The following is an 18,585-nucleotide window of genomic DNA, read 5'->3' as shown; positions in this document are numbered from 1 at the left end:
CTTTGAGCAGAGGACTAAGGTCTTTATTAGGAGTGCCAGGATTCAGATGTGCTAATGCCACACCCCCGAAGTTTATGATACCATGGACGCAGTTAACTGTAGGGGTGAAAAGTAATGGGGACTCCAGTGCCCGAAGTGGGGGCCCTGCTACCGTATGCAAGGAAGTAAATCCTGCAGTGGAACAAGTAGAGCTGAGCACCCACTGCATTTATGAGCCATCATGCATGGCAGGGCTGACATTTAACCAAAGCTCAAGGAACAATTCACAGGCAATCTTGCCCACTTATGCTCCACGCAGATGAGCTAAAACACAATTTCTGGAGATTCAGTTGGAAGTCCTGATTCACAGATCACTCAAGAGAGCAATCATTTTTGAAGACCCCTCAATACAAGTTCAGCAGAAATCATGATTCGGTGCAAATGGGAACTTATTTGTGTGTTAACGGGATTATGAGTTCAGAGTGAAAACTCGCTTATATATATATATATATATTTATTTTCCCCCTTCTTTTTTTGGTAGTGAAAACTTGTAATGTGAACAAGGGCTCAAGGTCGGACTAGGACAGTAAATAGGCCTGGACACCAAAATAAAAGTGGCCCTTATTGGTTAGTTAGACCAATGTTTTAGCTGTCTAACTGTTAGACAGCTAAAAAATTGGTCCACGTTTGCAAATTGGGGCAGTTTTGAACTTGTAAAGATATGCTGTATAGCTCTTTTGCGAGTTATAGAAGACAAAGTGGATTGAAACTTGCTGCAGGCAATGTTTTTTTAAATACGATGGAAATAAACAGAAAAATTGCTCAGCTGACCATAAACTGGCCCACATACTAATCGGCCAGACCAGTCCATCGGTTATTGCTTGATTGCACGACAGGCCAGTCCGACCTTGCAAGGATATGTACCTCGAATGAGTGAAGAACGTCAGTAATAGGCACACAAAACATAATGACTGCAGGTTTTGAGGACTGAAACTTGTACTCGTGAGGTAATACTACACCGAGTCATTACTGCATTCCACTGTATCGCTAATTATGGGTATAGAATTCCACCTTCCCTTTTCGCAATTAATGTATTCATGAACTACGTCAATTTACCTACCAGATGGATTTCTCACATTCAGAAATGCAGAACAAAGGGAGCTAATACTGGGGATTTGAGACTGATACCCCACAGAAAAAAAAAACACCACATGTTATGTTTGGGGCTACTCACAAACATGTTTCAGGTAGTTTGCCATCATCAACATGCTTGCATATCCGCTCCTGTGAAAGACGGGGTAAAGGCCTGTGCGGTGAACTCTACTCCATTTGCGGAGTTTTCTGCATTCCGCGGAGCTCTCAAAGTGCAGAAATTCCTTTCCGCCTAGTGCAGCGGAGATTTTCCCCCTATTGGGCTCGCGGCTGGTAAGTTTGCGAGCGCGAGCTGCCGCTGTGGTAGAATTTCTACCCGAGTGGCAGGAAGACCATTGCGAATTGCAGTTCACACTGCACTCCGCCACTTGCGGAACTTCGCGGAGTTCCGGGTGGGATGAAAAAAGTAATCACCACCATTTTAATAGGGAATTAAAGGAACAGGGTCTCCAAGGAGTAACATATAATAGGTGACATATGGGCATTATTTCTACTTGCAGAATTGTAAAGATTCAGGAAATTCTACAGGCGTAAAAATGTTAATGAAAGCAATATTGCACTATACAACTATTGCAGGCTTCCAGAAGTACTCAATGTCCCTGCTTAATCACATGAATTTCATGAAGCTGCTATCCTCCTGTGTTTAGAGCAAAGGGAATGGCTTTCCGACTTTCAAAGCCAAGGCTTTGTCAGTAGTGCCAAGGTCCTTAAGAAGGAAAGTAATTAACTGATTTATCTCTTGAACTTTTTTGAATACTCAAATAAACTCTGGGTCCATGTCGTTCCTAATAAAGTGATGAAATAAATGCCTTGCGTGGAAAGCAGCAAAATAATGTATGTTATTTTTATCCACCACAAACATGCTTCTGCACATGCCAACTGCTGGTAACAATACATAATGTTGCCAAGGGAGTGACTTGGCACAAATAATCCGTTTAACTTATGTTGTGACAGGGCATGAATATGGTATAAAATTAAATCATATAATTACACTCTGCACAAACTCGTTCTTTGTGAAATATTTCTTCCGCAAATTATATGGTATATCATGGGATCCAATTCTCTGAGCTAGGCTATTAGTTTAGTTTGTAACTAAACATCAAGAATGCAGTCATCTCTTGCAGTCACACTCCACGCCACGCCACAACACTGCAAACAGAGAGTTAATCCATTCCCAATTTAAACTCTAGAAGCACTGTCATAAATTAATAGTTTCCGGCGACACTCAAGAGGCATCAATAAAAGTGTGCCATTTTCCATTTTGCAAAGGCACCCCAAAATTTAATAAAAGCAAACAATACCTTATTTTACATTAGTGTAGGTTTTCTAACCCCACATTCCAGAGTCCTAACCACCATTGTGAGAGCGAGAGAGAGAGTCCAAGTATAAAAAAAAAAAAAAATCCTTTTAAACGGGGGCCGCACCAAGTACCTACTATGTATCATCTTCCCTGTAACGCGCAAGAAGGCCACCAACAGAAAGCCTTTGTATGTGGATTAAAAAAAAACGTTTGTATGTGGATAAAAAAAACAAATAAAAATAAAAAAAAAAATTTAAACTAAGCACGCACAAATAGAAAATAGTTGACCAACAAATGTTTTTTATTCATATTTGGTTGTATATTGGCCGATTTTGTAACATGTGATGGTTTTTATTAACTGGAAAAAATAAACTTGAAAATAGAAGATTAAAAATTTTAAAAAAGGGTGCTGCATTTAAAAAAAAAAAACTTTAGGCAAATTGGATAGAGAGAACAGAACATTGAGGTTACAGCCCTGCTAAGGCATTTAATGAGAATATATTGTACAATATATTACAAATGGAAGCAAACAAAACGTTCTGGCTTTCTTGAAAGAAACAGAGGCCTCTACAATGGCTATTCATGGTTCCCACTGGAAACACTAATTTATTTGAGCAAACACATGCTTAGAAAAAGCTATTGTCACAGCACACTGATCAGGAGTAGTCTGTCTTCAGCTTCACCTTCCTCAGGTTGCGGTGATTTAGTTTCATGGTCGGCTCCCCAAATCCAATGATTTTACCTTTGTTGTGTTATTGGTCTAACATGATTTGGTTTGCATTTTTAAACTTCCCTCGGCCTGTTCATTTTCAGGAACACTGCGGTTTTGCTCCATGGTTTCTAAAGCCTCAACGTTAATGTGGCCTGTTGTACTACAATTGGAGACCAGCTGCTTTAATTGATCTGTCAATACATCTTCCCCACTCAACTCACCCTCGTATTACAATAAATAACGTAGGTCTTTGTTTTCAGTATCTTTGCTGCACATATGTGCAGCTACGCTGCCTTTTCTGACAGGTCAATTATAACAGACACACAGATTTTTCCTTAAACTGTATCAACTTCTTTGCACTATCAAGGTCAACAGCTAATTTATTTATAAAGTTTTAGATCAGTGCTATTAAAATACCAAAGTGCTGACAACAAAAAACAAGTTAATAAAAGAAAATCTTAAAGATGTTCAAACAAATACATTTACAACTAAGTTTACCTCAAACTGGTACCCTAAAAATAAAACAAAGAACGCACTGACATTTATGTAGCATCACTTCCACTGCACCAAAACAGCTACATGCTGGAAGTCTCTCCTATCTCTTTGCAGCTCTTCAGGTACTGGCAGACAGACCAGCAAAGTAGAAAAGCAATCTATAGACAGCTTCGTGACAATCTCTGAGTAGATAATTTCGAGCATGAAATGGTACTGAAAAAACGTGGGCTTTTTAGTCAAGCTTCTTTCTACAAATATTCAATAAGCAGAATGTGGCAGGCTTGTATTCTAATGCATATGTTTACAATGATGAGCTGCAGCTGGTGCTTTACTTGAAACAGTACATACGTAACAAAAAAGTCTAGAACATAGTTTTTTTGTAAGCCTGGGCAGCGCTCAATACAGCGCTGCTCGGCGAGCCGTGCTGTATTGGAGTATGTACTTAAAGCCCCTCCCACGCTCTGCGCATATTTGTTATTGGTTTGTGTCATGGTTCTTCATAAATGCTGGCTTCTGATTCGTGAAAAGGGTTTGTTAGTCCCTCCTTAGTACTGCCTTGTCTTCATTTGAAACCTCCCATGAGGACTGGCCCTTTTACTTCGGTTGTTACACGGTACGTCTTCTTTAGTCTGTGCGCACTATTTTCTTAAATGAGTTTCTCTTACTGCGGGAGGGTCTCTTGTGCACATTTGTGACCACCAGCTTGTTTATTTAACTCGTAGCAAATGGGGAGCTCTTCAGGGACCATGGGAGACAGAAGGGGGACCTCAGCAATGCCTTCAAGCATTTGCAATGCAATAGGTTTCACATATGCAAGAGTTTAAGTTATTGGCATTGTAAATGAAAATGCCTTTTATTTATGTTTTAAAGACCAAAACATAAATAAAATACATTGCCATTTACAATGCCAATAGCTCAAACTCGCATTAATGCAAGATCTATTGCATTGCATATGCTTGTCATTTCTTGTTATGCATTTTTTTGCATACAAAAGATTCAAGGTGCCTTTTTCCAAAAATATGCATTGCCTCATGATGAGTAGTGATGAAAACACTTTCTGTGGGTAGGAACAAAAAGTGAAGCTTTGAGTACCTTCCTGCTACATACCATATACTTGTGATAACAATATATCAGTTTAATCAATCATAATATGTGCCTAAACAAAGAACCAGCAAAACACACAAGATGATGGACGGAATGTTGCACAATGGCAAAACATTCACCCCCAGTCACAGATCTGGGTTCAATCCATTGATATTTTGCTAACCACGCCACCACAGTTCAGACATGGCCATATGCAAATCAGTCTTGACCCTGTGCCTCATGGGAACAGTCCAGCCCGAACTGCCAAGTCATGTCTTCCCTGGATCGGATTCAAGCATCCTAGGACCGGTTTCGGGCTATCAGCTGTCTTCGGCCAGGATAGCTTGACTCCAGTGGCGTAGTGAGCACTGGACCCACGTCTGGGCATACCCTTCCCACATAGGGTGAACAGCAAAGCACACAAGATGATGGACGGAATGTTGCACAATGGCAAAACATTCACCCCGAGTCACAGATCTGGGTTTAATTCATCGTTATTTTGCTCACCACGCCACCACTGTTCAGACATGGCCATATGTAAATCAGTCTTGACCCTGTGCCTCATGGGAACAGTCCAGCCCAAACTGCCAAGCCATGTCTTCCCTGGACCGGATTCAAAGATCCTAGGACCGGTTTCTGGCTAAAAGCGGTCTTCAGCCAGGATAGCTTGACTCCAGTGGCGTAGCTCACTAGGCCACTGGTCCAGGGAAGACATGGCTTGGCAGTTCGTTCTGGACTGTTCCCAAGAGACACAGGGTCAAGACTGATTTGCATATGGCCATGTCTGAACTGGGGTGGCTTGGTGAGCAAAATAACAATGGATTAAACCCATATCTGTGACTGGGGCTGAATGTTTTGTCAGTTTGCAACATTCCGTCTATCATCTTGTGTGTTTAGTTGTTCACCCTATGTGGGAGGGGTATGGCCAGACGTGGGTCCCATGCCCACTAGGCCAATGGAGTCAAGCTATCCTGGCTGATGAAGGCTGATAGCCAGAAACCGGTCCTAGGAAGCTTGATTCCGGTCCAGGGAAGACATGGCTTGGCAGTTGGGTCAGGACTGTTCCCATGAGGCACAGGGTCAAGACTGATTTGCCTATGGCCATGTCTGAACTGGGATGGCTTGGTGAGCAAAACAACGATGGATTAAACCCAGGTCTGTGACTGGGGGTGAATATTTTGCCATTGTGCAACATTCCGTCCATCATCTTGTGTGTTTTGCTGTTCACCCTATGTAGGAAGGGTATGCCCAGATGTGGGTCCCGTGCTTACTACGCCACTGGAGTCAAGCTATCCTGGCTGAAGCCGGCTGATAGCCTTAAACCGGTCCTAGGATGCTTGATTCCGGTCCAGGGAAGACATGGCTTGGCAGTTCGAACTGGACTGTTCCCATGAGGCACAGGGTCAAGACTGATTTGCATATGGCCATGTCTGAACTGGAGTGTCTTGGTGAGCAACATAACTATGGATTAAAACCAGATCTGTGACTGGGGTGAATGTTTTGCCATTGTGCAACATTCCGTCACTCATCTTGTGAGTTTTGCTAAACAAAGAACCAGAGCACAGGAAAATCCAATATGGGGGTGAGGAAATTCTGTTCAATATGGAGGTGATTAAGGTCTGCATGAACGAAAACAAGAAAGTCAACTTAATATGTGCAATAGAGAACAGCAGAAGACAGACAGGTATCACTTTGAGTAATAGAATAAACGAGAGGCAGAAACGGATTAAGTGCAAATAATGAGGAGGAGACATGATGTAAGACATTCTATTGGGGGTCTCCTCTCTGGGATACAAATCTGTTGAAGAACAAAGAGCCCACATTTACATCAGAAGAATCAACTTAGAAATGTTGTATTTATTCACACGAATTCTGTAACCCCGGATGGACACTCTCCAGTTTGCAGAAATATTACGGTGCCGAATCGTGTCCATAGTATTTTTGAAAAGTGAGGTTGAAGACATTTCAGCCACACTGACACTGCCTTAATTTGACCAGAGACAATCAAGAGATTCAGGACACTTTCTAAACAAAGATATTTGAGAAACTTTCAAAACTCAATTTTGTAAACATATTTATTACATAAGCAGGGCAAAGCAATCCCAACTGAATTAAACATAAAAAAATAAATGTTCTTATAACATGCGTGGTTGAAATGATTTCTATAGAAGGTACAAAAAAGGAGTCCTCTATTCCACAACATAAAACGCGTAGATTAATATTAGTGACCCAGCACTCTCCATTTCTTATTTTTATTGCATTTTTTAGCTCGTTTATTTGCATTTTGTCAAGCAGGAGATACATTGCATAAACCAGTGCTCATAATAGTCATACATATCCGACAATATCATGGCTTGTTACCAGCAACTGGAGGTACAGAGGAAACAAAAAAAAGAGAGACAAAGGAGTGAAAACAGGAAATTTCGGGCGAGGGTGCATGGAGATTCCCATATCTGCGGAATTTGTAATTTGGCCAGCAGGAACACCAGGTCTATGAACTGTGCCGCTGCTTTGGCATTTTGGTGCGACGTAAAAGGCCCAGCAAGCACACCTCCCCTACATGGAGGGTGTCATACTCCATGAATCTTGACAACTGGGTTGTGATATCTAGCGAGTAGTGTGTAAGGGAGGGGGGGGGGGCGAGCCAAAATATATGTAGTAGGTTGGGTGTGTGACAGCGAGGCAGGACGCGTCAGTGCAATGGAAATAGCAATTGATCTTGTGGGGGTAACATATGCTCTATGCAACACATATTACTGTATTAACCTGAATCGAGCATTGCTGGATATCAGAGTGGGTATTCCAGAATACATCGCCATACTTTGTCGGTGAAGGGTCTGCTGAGGTCCCCATCCTAATGTTGCAGCTGAGTTGAAGGTGTAGTGGAGTGGAAGGGCAAGGAGCTGGCTATCCACCTTGTCAGATAGCAGTCTTCCCCAATTATGAGAATATATTGCATTGTGTAGCGAATTTTGGGTTCCTGTTGGATGTCACCACATTGCACTTTCAGCGAGCGCATGATGTAGGTGTGTAGCAGGAACTGACCTGGGTGGAGGCCATGGTCGGTGAGGATCTCTTCCATGGTGAGGACTACCTCGTCACAGCAGAGATCCCTCAGTGTGTGTATACCTTGATCGTGCCGCTGCGAGCGACTCAACTCCTGCGGTGATGACACTAGCGAGCCACATGGCATACCAAGGGCTGGCATAGCCAGAGCGTAGGGGTGTTCTGGTGGGAAATAGACATCTCAAAGATGCGGTGTGGTACTCGTAGCATGAGTGCATGCAGTGACAACAACTTGGTGTGGGGGTGTAGCAAGTCCCATGGGGGGTGAGCAGCCAAAACACCATCTGCGTGCGAATGGAAGTCCCAGCACGGGACAAGTTGCCATACATTAGGTCAGGTGGGGTGGGGTATATCTGTATGCCCAACTAGTGGAATGTGTCAGGCTGCCACAGCAAAACTGTTCTGCCAATCTGGAGGGTAGGATCCGGTGTGGTGGCCTGGAGTGGGAAGAGGCATGATTTGACACAGTTGACCTTCAGGCCAGACCCCAACGCAAACCTATCTAGCGCCTGCTGGGACATTGCTAATGTCACGTAGATGTAAAATCATGTCATCTGCATACAATGACACTGGGTGAATTCCATTGCCTAGGGGGATACGGCCATTGGCTGCCTGTTCACAGAGAACATGCGCTAGTGGTTCCTCTGCTAGGGAGAACATTAGCAGGGATGGCGGGCAACCCTGGAAGGAGCCCTTATGAACAGGGATTGGATCTGATATGAACCGCCCAGTTTTGACCATGGCTGTGGGATCGATACATAGGAGCTTGACTAGATGGAGGAAGCAAGAGCCCAAGCCGTAGTGGAGAACACCTGAAACAGGTAGGGCCATTCCAGGGAGTCAAAGGCTTTTTGTAGATCAAGCACCACGCAACTGGCTCGCAGCCATGTTGATGGAGCGTATTCAAGAAATCTGAAGAATTGCCATAGATTTAGGGAGGTGTTTCTGGAAGGCACAAACTCATTTTGGTCAGGGTATACTAGTTGTGGAACTATTGGAACTACTCTGTCAGCCAGAATCTTTGCCAATATTTTACAATCAGTGTTAAGTAGGGCATTGGTCTATAGGAGGCTAGATCTTCCAAGTCCTAGCCTAGTTTGGACAGCGATACCAGTAAGTCTTGCGTATCACAGGTGGGAGGTGCGCACTGGTCAGTGCTTCATCATATAGTTTCATCAGTTATGGGGCCATTTGTGGGGTGCAGGTTTTGTAAAACTCAGCTCCCAATTCGCCAGGGAGTCACTCGAAGCAGGTGCACGGATGGGGTATTTGATTTCATGTAGTGGGAATTTCCCCCAGTGAATTCTTGTTTTTCTAGTGTGGCACTGGGGATGGCCATTGGAGTGAGGAAGGAGTCATGGTCTGTCGTTGTGGCCCGCGATGTCGTCTTGTATTGGGAGGTGTGGTAGTGCGTGAATGTCTTGTGAATGTCCCTCAGGGTATGTTTACGGATGCTTGACTACAGGCATATGGCGATTATGGGGTGTCGCGGTAGCTCTTGCCATATCAACCAGGCGAGTGAAGCTTCAGCCTTGTCTAAGTGCGCTCTGGCAGTGTGTCCCACGTAGTTGAGACAGCACAGTCACTCTAAGAGGTTCGCAAGCGTGTTACGTGCCCGTCCCAGTTGTTCCCTCCCAGACAGGGTCAGCTGCACCTGCCCCTCGAGGCAGAGCAACTTCAGTTCAATTTCTTTAACCCTTTTGTCCAGCTGCCATCGCATATTTAGGGTGTTCTCTGGACAGTGGCCCCTTATTGTTACTTTAAATGTGACTCATTCAATGTGGCGTGAGGAAGAGGTGTCAGTGTTAGTGACAAAGTATTCTGTGATACAGTCGAGGTCTAGAACGGTGGGTCCTCAAACTTTGAGGTTTAGGTGTCGCCATGAGGGGATGGGGGAGTGGCGTAATCCCAGTGTAGATTAATGTGTTGTAGATTATGGTCAGAGAGCGTTCTGCCTAAATAGCCTATGCTTGTGATGTGGGGTAATATGTCCGCTGTGGTAATGAGACCATCTATACAGATGTGTAGGTCATGCACATGAGAGTAAAAGGAGTGGACTATTGTGTATTGGTTGCTCTGACACCAGGCATCAGCCAGGTACCAATGCTGTAGCCATATGGTTAGGGCCTGTGCTTTCTAAGTAGCAGTGGTTGGGGCAGGGCAGGAAAGGACTTACAGGTCAACATTAAGAACGCTGTATAAGTCACCGCCGAGCACCCTTGGGAGACCACCCCAGCGCAAGAGTACCCCAGACAAGCTATGCCAGAATTCTACCTGCTCTGAGTTGGGGGGTGTAAATCCTGCGAAATAGTAGTTAGCAGTCATCCAGACAGCCCTCAATGAATAAGTATCAGCCCTCAGGGTCTACCACTATATCATCTGCTGCGCATCGGATACCTGTTCAGATGCACACCAGTAACCCATGGACATAGGTAGAGTAGTTAGTGGAGTAGACCTGGCCTCTCCATTTTTGGAGATGAAGGGTTCTGCTTATGGGTGGTGGGACTTCAGAATGAAGGCGATGTGCGTTTGTCTCCAGAGCAGGTATGAGTACACTGCGTACCTCCGGGATGGGGTGTCCATCCATTGATCATTTCATGTGAGAATGTTTCTGCCAGTCGATATGGTGTTTACTGTAAATGAGACCCCCCCCCATCTGCTTTTTGGGGAGTGGGGGGGGGAAGAGGGCAGAGCGGAGGGGTGTAATGGGCAGGTGCACGCCATAACTGTATTCCAACACAAAACAACTATGAGTAACTGAGATTACCATAGGACGCAATGGTGTTCTGCCCTAACCAGTATATGTGACTTGCCAGCACAGAATCTCTGATGTAGGGGTGGTGAACATGTAGTCCGATTGTGATCCCTAGTGTGCAACAGTTTCAGAGTCCCCCGTGGCTCCCTCCATCTGTCTGCGGGAAGGAGAGAGGCCGGGTACTTTGCTATGCTAATCAGGGCTCAAGGAACAGTCAAAATAGGTCTTCCGAGGTGTGTGGGGTAACGATGGTGGGTGCACCAGTGTTTAGTGGAAATAGGATCAATGCTTCGGAGCCCCCTTGCTGATGGATTTTGCATCATCTTCTTCCATTTCTGATGGCGGCGTCATGCAACGCAACGGGACCGAGGCTTGCAGGGCCTTTCGCCTCGCCTTAATCCGCTGTTCCAGATCAAGGGATTGGGATGGCTGAGGATCCCCCCCTTCCCTGGTTGTAATCGACCGAATGTGGGGGTGGGGATCTCATTGGCAGGCGTACACTAGATCAGAGGGGTACCTGCACAGTTGCTGCGCTCTGCCCATTCCCAGGCCTCCTTGGGATCGGTGAAGAAGTGTTAGTCTATCTGCTTGGATCTGGAGATGGGCTGGGAACAGGAGAAAGCATTAAAGGTTGGTCTCTGGTAGCTTACGTTTGATAGGTGGAAATCTGTACCTTTGTTGTTAGACTGCGAGTGCATAGCCAGGGAATACCATTACTTGTGTGCCGTCTATGGGAAGAGTGTCTTGTCTCATGGCCTCACATAGGATGAATGCCTCGATCTCAGTAGTACCCGAGTCGTGCCACCAGTGGTCTGGGCCTCACCAGCACCTGGTGCACCCGTTTGATCGAGAAGAATGGCGAGAGGGTAGCAGAGGGACAAACCTATGAAACCACATCTCAAGATAGGCCTCCATGTCCCAGCCCTCAGCTCCTTTGGGAACCCACACAATGCACACATTGTTACAGCACGAGCGGCCTTCAACAGCCACATTCTGTCCATCAGAATGCGTACCTGGCGCTGCACCTCACATGTGTAGGACTGCACCTTTTGGGTTTGCGCTTGAGGGTTGCCGGGTCCTCCTCCATCGCATGGAGGCAGTCGGGCACTTTAATGTGGTCATCCAGTAGCAGCATGAGATTTGTACCCACAGTGTCTATTTTGTTCTCCAAGGACACCCTACCAGAACACTGTCCAAAATGTCATCAGTCATGAGGGCTCGAGTAGTTAACGTCTCTGGGGCACGCTTTTGTTGTGCTGTCTGCTGCAGCCCTTGTTGGTGTGCATAGTGGTCGTCGCTTTGGAGGCAGCCCATTGTCGCTGTCTCGCCGGGGGTATCTCCTGGCAGATGGAGGAGATGTCCCTTGGCCGGGAGCACGCTGGTATGCTTGGGTCGCAGTACGTGCGGCCGAGTAAGTCATGGGAGCCATCAAGTGAGGCACTGTGGATATGCTGACTCAAGGATTACCTGCGTGGGGTCCATTTATGGGTGCTCATTGGTCAAGGTGCAGCCAGCAGCACACTCAGCCCTGTGGAGCAGTGAGGTCTTTGCATGTATTTTATACTCCCACATATGCGCTGTGATAAAGGTTAGGGCAGCAACTGGTGATAGATCTGCAGCCCCTGGGGTCCAGGTCTCCTCTTCAGCGGCCTTGCCAAGTCTCAGGCCACGTTATTTTACCTCCTCTGGCAGCACAACATAGGGAGATGTATGGGGGTCACTCGTCCACGGGCCCAGACTGTTTGGGTTGTCCACTCACGAGCTCCAGCATTGGTGGTGTGGAGTGATGAGGGAATCAGGCTATTGAGAGTGTGCCAGGATGAAGTCCATTAACCATTACTAGGCACCACAATGTCTGGGGAGGTGCTGCGACCCCCTAAGTGTGAACCGCTGTACCGCTCCTAACTCTGGCCATCGGGCAGGCATAAGACAGCGTTCCACTTCCAGCCTCTGTTGGGCCCACCTCATTCAAAAAGAGAAGGGTGGTGGTGGCCTCGGTGCCAGCAGCAGTTCTGAGGGTAGGCCACCTTCACTTCCCAAGTCAAAGTTCCCCATGCCGCCCGGCAGGCTCTGCCTGAATCTCAACTTGAGGCCGGGTGTGTGGGTGGGCCGCCACTCTGTGTGTTGCAGGTTTTAGTGCAACCCAGTAACTGGGTCTTGGCGCACCATGCGGCCCAATGCCACAGCACTAGGGCAGGCCTATGAGGCGCCGCCGGGTCTTGTCAGACCCTAGGCCATGATCGAACCCATGGGCGCGCTGCCCCTCCGGGCTATGATGAGTTTCAGCACTGACCCAGTGGCAAGGCCACAGCACTCCTTGCAAGTCAGGGCCAGATTGCATGGGATAGGCTTCTGATAATGGTGCCAGAGCCCCCGCCTGCAGGCTTCGCGGGTGCTCCTCTGTCTCCACCTCGCTCCCCGAGCAGGCACAGCAGGCGATGGAAACGGACCTGAAGGGATAATCTCCGGATTAAGAGGATCGAGTGTCAGCTCGTCTAGTCAGCGTCCTCCAGCCTAGCCACCACAGCCACGCCCCCCTCAGCACTTTGCATTATTATATGAATGATAGTCCAGTAACCATGGATGATGAAGGCAACAAATGGGAGCTAAAAATGATATTGGAAAAAGACTGGACCCCAACATCATGCCTAACCCATATAATGCTTTACCTTCTTGTTAACTTGCATTAATCTCGATACTTAACAATCCAGTTCCCTATTGAGGATCTCCAGATATGCTACAATCTCGGAGAATGCTTGCTTCAGAAACGCCTCGCAGTCTTATCTTTTACCAATCACTGAGGTTTTCGCAGGACTTATTAAAATCCGAAGAGACTGATAAAATTACAGGTCACAATTGCGATAAATATGTTTAGTGAACAGTCAGAACTACAGAGTGAAAAGATAGGTGTTGTCTTATAAATAACAACAGAAGTTAGGGATGTCGTGGTAGAATGGAAAAGCAGGGAATGACTCAGTTTGAAAAAAGATGGAATGAAGCTGTAATGGAAAGTCTTGCTACAGAGAAAATAAAGAATGGCAAATGCAAATTGAGATAATCACACCCGCTCTGGTTGAGTTTTTCCTGTTTTAGAAGGCTAATGTATAAAAATTAAGAAAGGAAACAAAACATTACTGCCGCATCTCTTAATCTAAAATCAAATAACATTCACCCGTAAAGTGGATATTTAATCAATAGCTTGGTAGATTTGATTTTTCTTTCTATATAGTAATTTTATGAGAAATAAAAATTACAGTTGGAAGATGTTATTGCTTACTGTTTAACCATTTAGACCATATGAGACCTATATTAAACGATTAAATGTGTCCATCTCAGTCCTGTCCCTTATTCACCTTGTCAAGTACATCAGTCTCAGACAAATGGTTCTCTTATAACTGAGCACTGTGTACTTTTGCCACTGCAAAACTCAGACGAGGCATAGGGCCCTCTGAAGAGATTTGCATGTCGTTTTCCAATGAAGGGAGGTTGGATACAGCTATTCCCTCTTCAGATGTTCCTAAAATAAATACTGCTGAGCTGTCCGTTAATGCCATGAATCCACACTGACTAGATCCTGACACCTCTGCATATAGTTTTAAGACTTTCTTGCTCTAAAATACAGCTACAAAGCTACCTCTGCAGCCTTTTTCTTCTTTCGCACCCTCTTCCACATTTTATTTCCTCAAGTAGTGCAATGTGTAGTGAGGGTGTGTGGGTAGGCCTACGCGACCAGCATGGCCACGTGCGCAGGGGTGGAAGCGCGGAGCATCAGCCAGTAAACCACACACTCGTCTCATTCGGAAGTGACGTGCCCGAGCGCGCGTCCTTCTTTTATTGGACCCCGCAGGCCACGCCTGGCCTGCGGATGCGTGGATGCGTACGTGCGTCTGCTAGAGTGCTAACCGCACTACATCTCTATCCAACTTTCAACAATTTTAAAATGTTCAATAAACTGTTCATGAAATGAAACATACAATGATGACAGGTACTTGCGTGCCCCTCGGCTGCAGAGTTCAGGAGCTCAGGTGGCAGACATAGTCATTGAGTTTCTGGTTGGGGCGGGGGTTGGGCCTCAGACTGTAACGAGGCGTGCGGCCTGAGCCTCGATCCCTGTGGTGGGCCTGGCTCCGGACGGGGTGGAGGGTATTGGCGCTTCAGGTTCTGGTGTGAGGCCCCCGCCGTCTGCTGCAGAGCCACTCACCACTTCTGGTGCTGTCGCTCCGGGCGTTTCGGGGGTGTCCTCCTGTGTTTCAGCACTTGCACTGCCGGCTGGAGTGATTACCTTGAACCATGATGAGTTCCTTGATACTTCTTCTCCCTCCTTGTTGGCGGTCACCATGGTGCCCTTCGTGTTAGTGACCGTCCACGGTCCTGGTTCATAGAAAGTCCGAAACTTCCACCCGGGTCGTCGATTCTTGATGATGACCCTGTCCCCTCGATGTAGCTGCCTTGGGGTAGCCCTGCGGCGGCGGCTCGCCCGCATGTTGTTCCTGCGTCGGCGTCTTTGTGCAAGTTCCTGCATCTCATCCGGTTCCTTATCTTCCCGCCTTTGCCCCGGCGGTACAGGGAGGAGGTCCCAACGTTGGCCTTGAAACATCAGCGACCACGGGCTTCTCAGCGTGGTGCAGTGGGGCGTTCCACGGTACTCCCTCAGGAATTCGTGCAGTCTCTGCTCGGGGTCGGCCTCTTCGACCACTGCGATTCTGAACATTTTGTTGAGTGTACGCATAAACCGCTCCACCTCCCCGTTGGCTTGTGGCCACTGGGGAGTGATGCGCCGGTGGGTGATGCCTCGCGTCGCCATGAAGGTGGCAAACTCCGCCCCCTGGAAGGGAGGGCCATTGTCGCTTTTAAGTTCACCGGGCAGGCCGAATAGGGAGAACATCTTCTCAAGTGCTGGCCCCACATGGGCAAAAGCCGTGGATGGCACTTTCTCTACAAGGGGATATTTGGAATAAGAGTCTATGACCACTAGAGTGTGTCCCTCACCGGGGAAACTTCCAAAATCCACACTGACCTTTTCCCATGGAGTGGTGCAGGCATCCTCCGTGATGACGGGGACTGGTCGTTCCGGATCGCTGGTTAACTGGCAGGGCATGCAGTTCTTGACATATTCGTCCACGGTGCTTTCTAGTGCGGGGAACCACACCTTCTCGCGCATGCGCGCCTTCATCTTGGTGACCCCTTGGTGGCCTCCATGTGCCAGTTGGGTGGCCCGATGTCTGAGTTGCCTTGGTATCACGAGGCGCGTCCCCCTAAGTAGTGTGCCCTCCTCTGTGGCACTGAGTTCATGGCGGATCTGCCAATACTTGGTGAGGGTTTCCTTGTCTGCCGCCGACCAGCTCAGGGGAGGCCTGAGATAATCCGTCCAGGACCCCTCTTGCACCGCCTGGAGTGACCGCATGTAGGGGAGGTCTTCTGTGGCTGCCTCCTTGATTTCATCTAGAGTCATACACTGGGGGCATGATGTGAGAGCCACCCACTGAACATAGCCATCACACTCCTCGTCAGTGGTTGCCAGTTCTCGCGGCAGCGGGTGCCGTGACAAGTAGTCGGCTGGATTTTTGGCTCCGGGCCTGTAGATGACCTCCATGTCGTAGGTCTGGAGCTGTATCACCCATCTCTCGATTCGTGGCGGTGGATGGGGGGCAGTGCCTTTGAAGAGTGGCACCAACGGTTGATGATCTGTGACCATGACGAATGCTTGTCCGTGTAGGTAAAGGTGGAAGTGTCCACAGGCCCACTTGATAGCTAGCGCTTCGCGCTCAATCTGGGCATATCGGGCCTCGGTGGGTGTTAGGGCTTTGCTTGCGAATGCTAAGGCGGTCCATTTTCCTGGTTCATGTTCTTGTGTCAAGACTGCCCCAAGCCCCACGGGGCTGGCATCCACGATTACCTCAGTCCGCTTGGTCGGGTCGAAGTATGAGAGGGTGGCGTTCTCTAGAAGCGCTTCTTTTATGCTCCGGAATGCTTCTTGTTCTCTGGGGCCCCAGGTCCATGCGGCATCTGCCTTCGTCAACGCTCGGAGAGGCTCACTGCGTGTGGCCAGTCCTGGGATGAAACGGCCGCAGTAGGTGGCCATTCCGAGGAAGCTCCTCACTTCTGTGGGCGACTGGGGTGCTGGGGCATCCTTGATGGACTTTGACTTTCGTGGGTCAATCTGGACTCCCTCCTGGTTGAACACGTAGCCAAAGAACTCGATCGAGGGCTGGAAGAATTGGCATTTCTCCTTGTGGAGTGTCGCTCCATGTGTGCTGAGTCTCTTCAACACATCCCGCAAGTGTTTGTAGTGTTCGGAGGCCGTGGCTGAGTGTATGAGGATGTCGTCACTCACATTGATGACTCCTGGCAGTCCTGAGAGCAGCTCCCTGATGGTGTTTTGAAACACCTCGGCGGCCGAGGATATTCCGAAGTTGAGTCGCTTGTACCTCCGGAGGCCCAGGTGGGTGCTGAATGTGGTTATGAAACGGCACTCTTCAGCGAGTGGCAGTTGATGGTATCCTGCATTAAGGTCGATTTTGGAAAACCACTTCGAGCCATTCACGTCGGCTATGATGTCATCCATCGTCGGGTCAGGTGTCTTTCCCGCTTGATTGCCGCGTTCGGTAGTCTCATATCTATGCATAGCCGGACCTCGCCCGGCTGCTTGGGTTTTTCGACGATGACCATGGGCGACACCCACGGGGTGGGCCCGGTTACCTTTTCGATGACCCCCAATTTCTCGAGTTTCACCAGTTCTTTCTCCACCAATGGCCGCAGGTGGAATGGGATTCTCCGATGGCGGAGAGCGGTGGGGGTGACGGTCTTGTTGATGTGCAACTTGATCGGTGCACATTTGATGCACCCAAGGCCTTTGAACAGCTCGGGGAAGCGTTCCAGAAGTTCTTCTACCTGGTGGTTCCGTATGTGGTTGGCGAAAGCAATGAGCTTTAGGTCCTCCGCCGTGTGGCTGCTTATTAGGGTGTCGGCCTCTCGATCAATGATGTGGATCGTTGCGGTTACTTCCACGTCGTCAGCCCGTATTGGTGTGATTATTTTCCCTTTTAGGGGAAGTGGGGTGTCGGCGCCATACGCAAAAATCTTGGTCTTGGAGTTTAAGACTTCCGGGCGAGGGCGCAGCTTGTTGAATTCTTGTAGGCCCATGACATTGACGGTGGCCCCTGTATCAATGACGGCCTTCACTTCACTCTCACCCACGTGGATCACACATGTTGGCTGCGGCCTTCGTCTGATTTTCAGTTCCCTGGCGAAAGAGACCACATACGCCTCCTCCTCGTCCTCGGAGTCTGATTCAACCTGCGACGTTGGTAGGAATTTGTCTGTCCTCCCCGGGGGTGATTCTGCTATAGATAGTTGGCGGACCGCTTTGGCGGTTGTCCATGATTTCTGTGAGTTTGGAGGTTTGTTCCTCCGGCGGCAAACCGCTGCGAAATGATTTGGGATTCCGCAGTTCCCGCAGACTTGGCCTTGGGCAGGACAGTCTCTGGCCGCATGGGGTTCGTGTCCACAATATCCGCACCGGCCCTGTGGTGCATCTCGCCGGGCTCCTTTTCTTCCTGGGCCACGTGGTCGTGCCCGTACTGCGTCAGCCCGCTCACTCTTGGTCGTTTCCGGTTTGGCGGGAACTTTATGCAGCGCTTGTTCCATGGCCGTGGCCCTGGCATCTGACAGTTCATGGGCTCTGGCCAAGACAAGGATGTCTTCGAGCGAGATCCCGGGCTTTCTTAGGATGTGGCCCCTTAGCGTTTTGTCCCGACACCCTTGTATTAGTTGGCGCCTGATGGCCTTGGGTTGGTCTTCGTCCGTGGAACTGGCCAGTTCCCGGACCCGAGTGTGGAATTGATCCATCGATTCACCTTCTCGTTGGCGGGCTTGTCCCAGTTTAAAGACTTCAAAGTCTACGTTCAGTTGTGGGTCAAAGTGGTTGTTCAGTGCGGTGACCGCAGCAGCATACGTGGTTACTCCTGCCGAATTGGGTAGGTGTTTGAAGAGTCGGAACACCTCGTCCCCCGCGTAGTGAAGGAGCAGCGATCGTTTCACCGT

The 18,585-nt window shown here is 48.1% G+C and overlaps 1 protein-coding gene across 1 annotated transcript in view; it reads right to left on the bottom strand.

Annotated features, from left to right (window-relative positions):
• The window catches only part of ENPP1 (ectonucleotide pyrophosphatase/phosphodiesterase 1), a 612,613-nt gene that overhangs the window by 531,145 nt on the left and 62,883 nt on the right, over nucleotides 1-18,585 (bottom strand). The gene's annotated exons all lie outside the window — the stretch shown is intronic.

Source organism: Lissotriton vulgaris, chromosome 6 (assembly GCF_964263255.1).
Source record: "Lissotriton vulgaris chromosome 6, aLisVul1.2, whole genome shotgun sequence".
Taxonomy (NCBI): domain Eukaryota; kingdom Metazoa; phylum Chordata; class Amphibia; order Caudata; family Salamandridae; genus Lissotriton; species Lissotriton vulgaris.
Note: the sequence above shows the minus strand (reverse complement) of the source record. Positions and strands in the feature narration are given on the sequence as shown.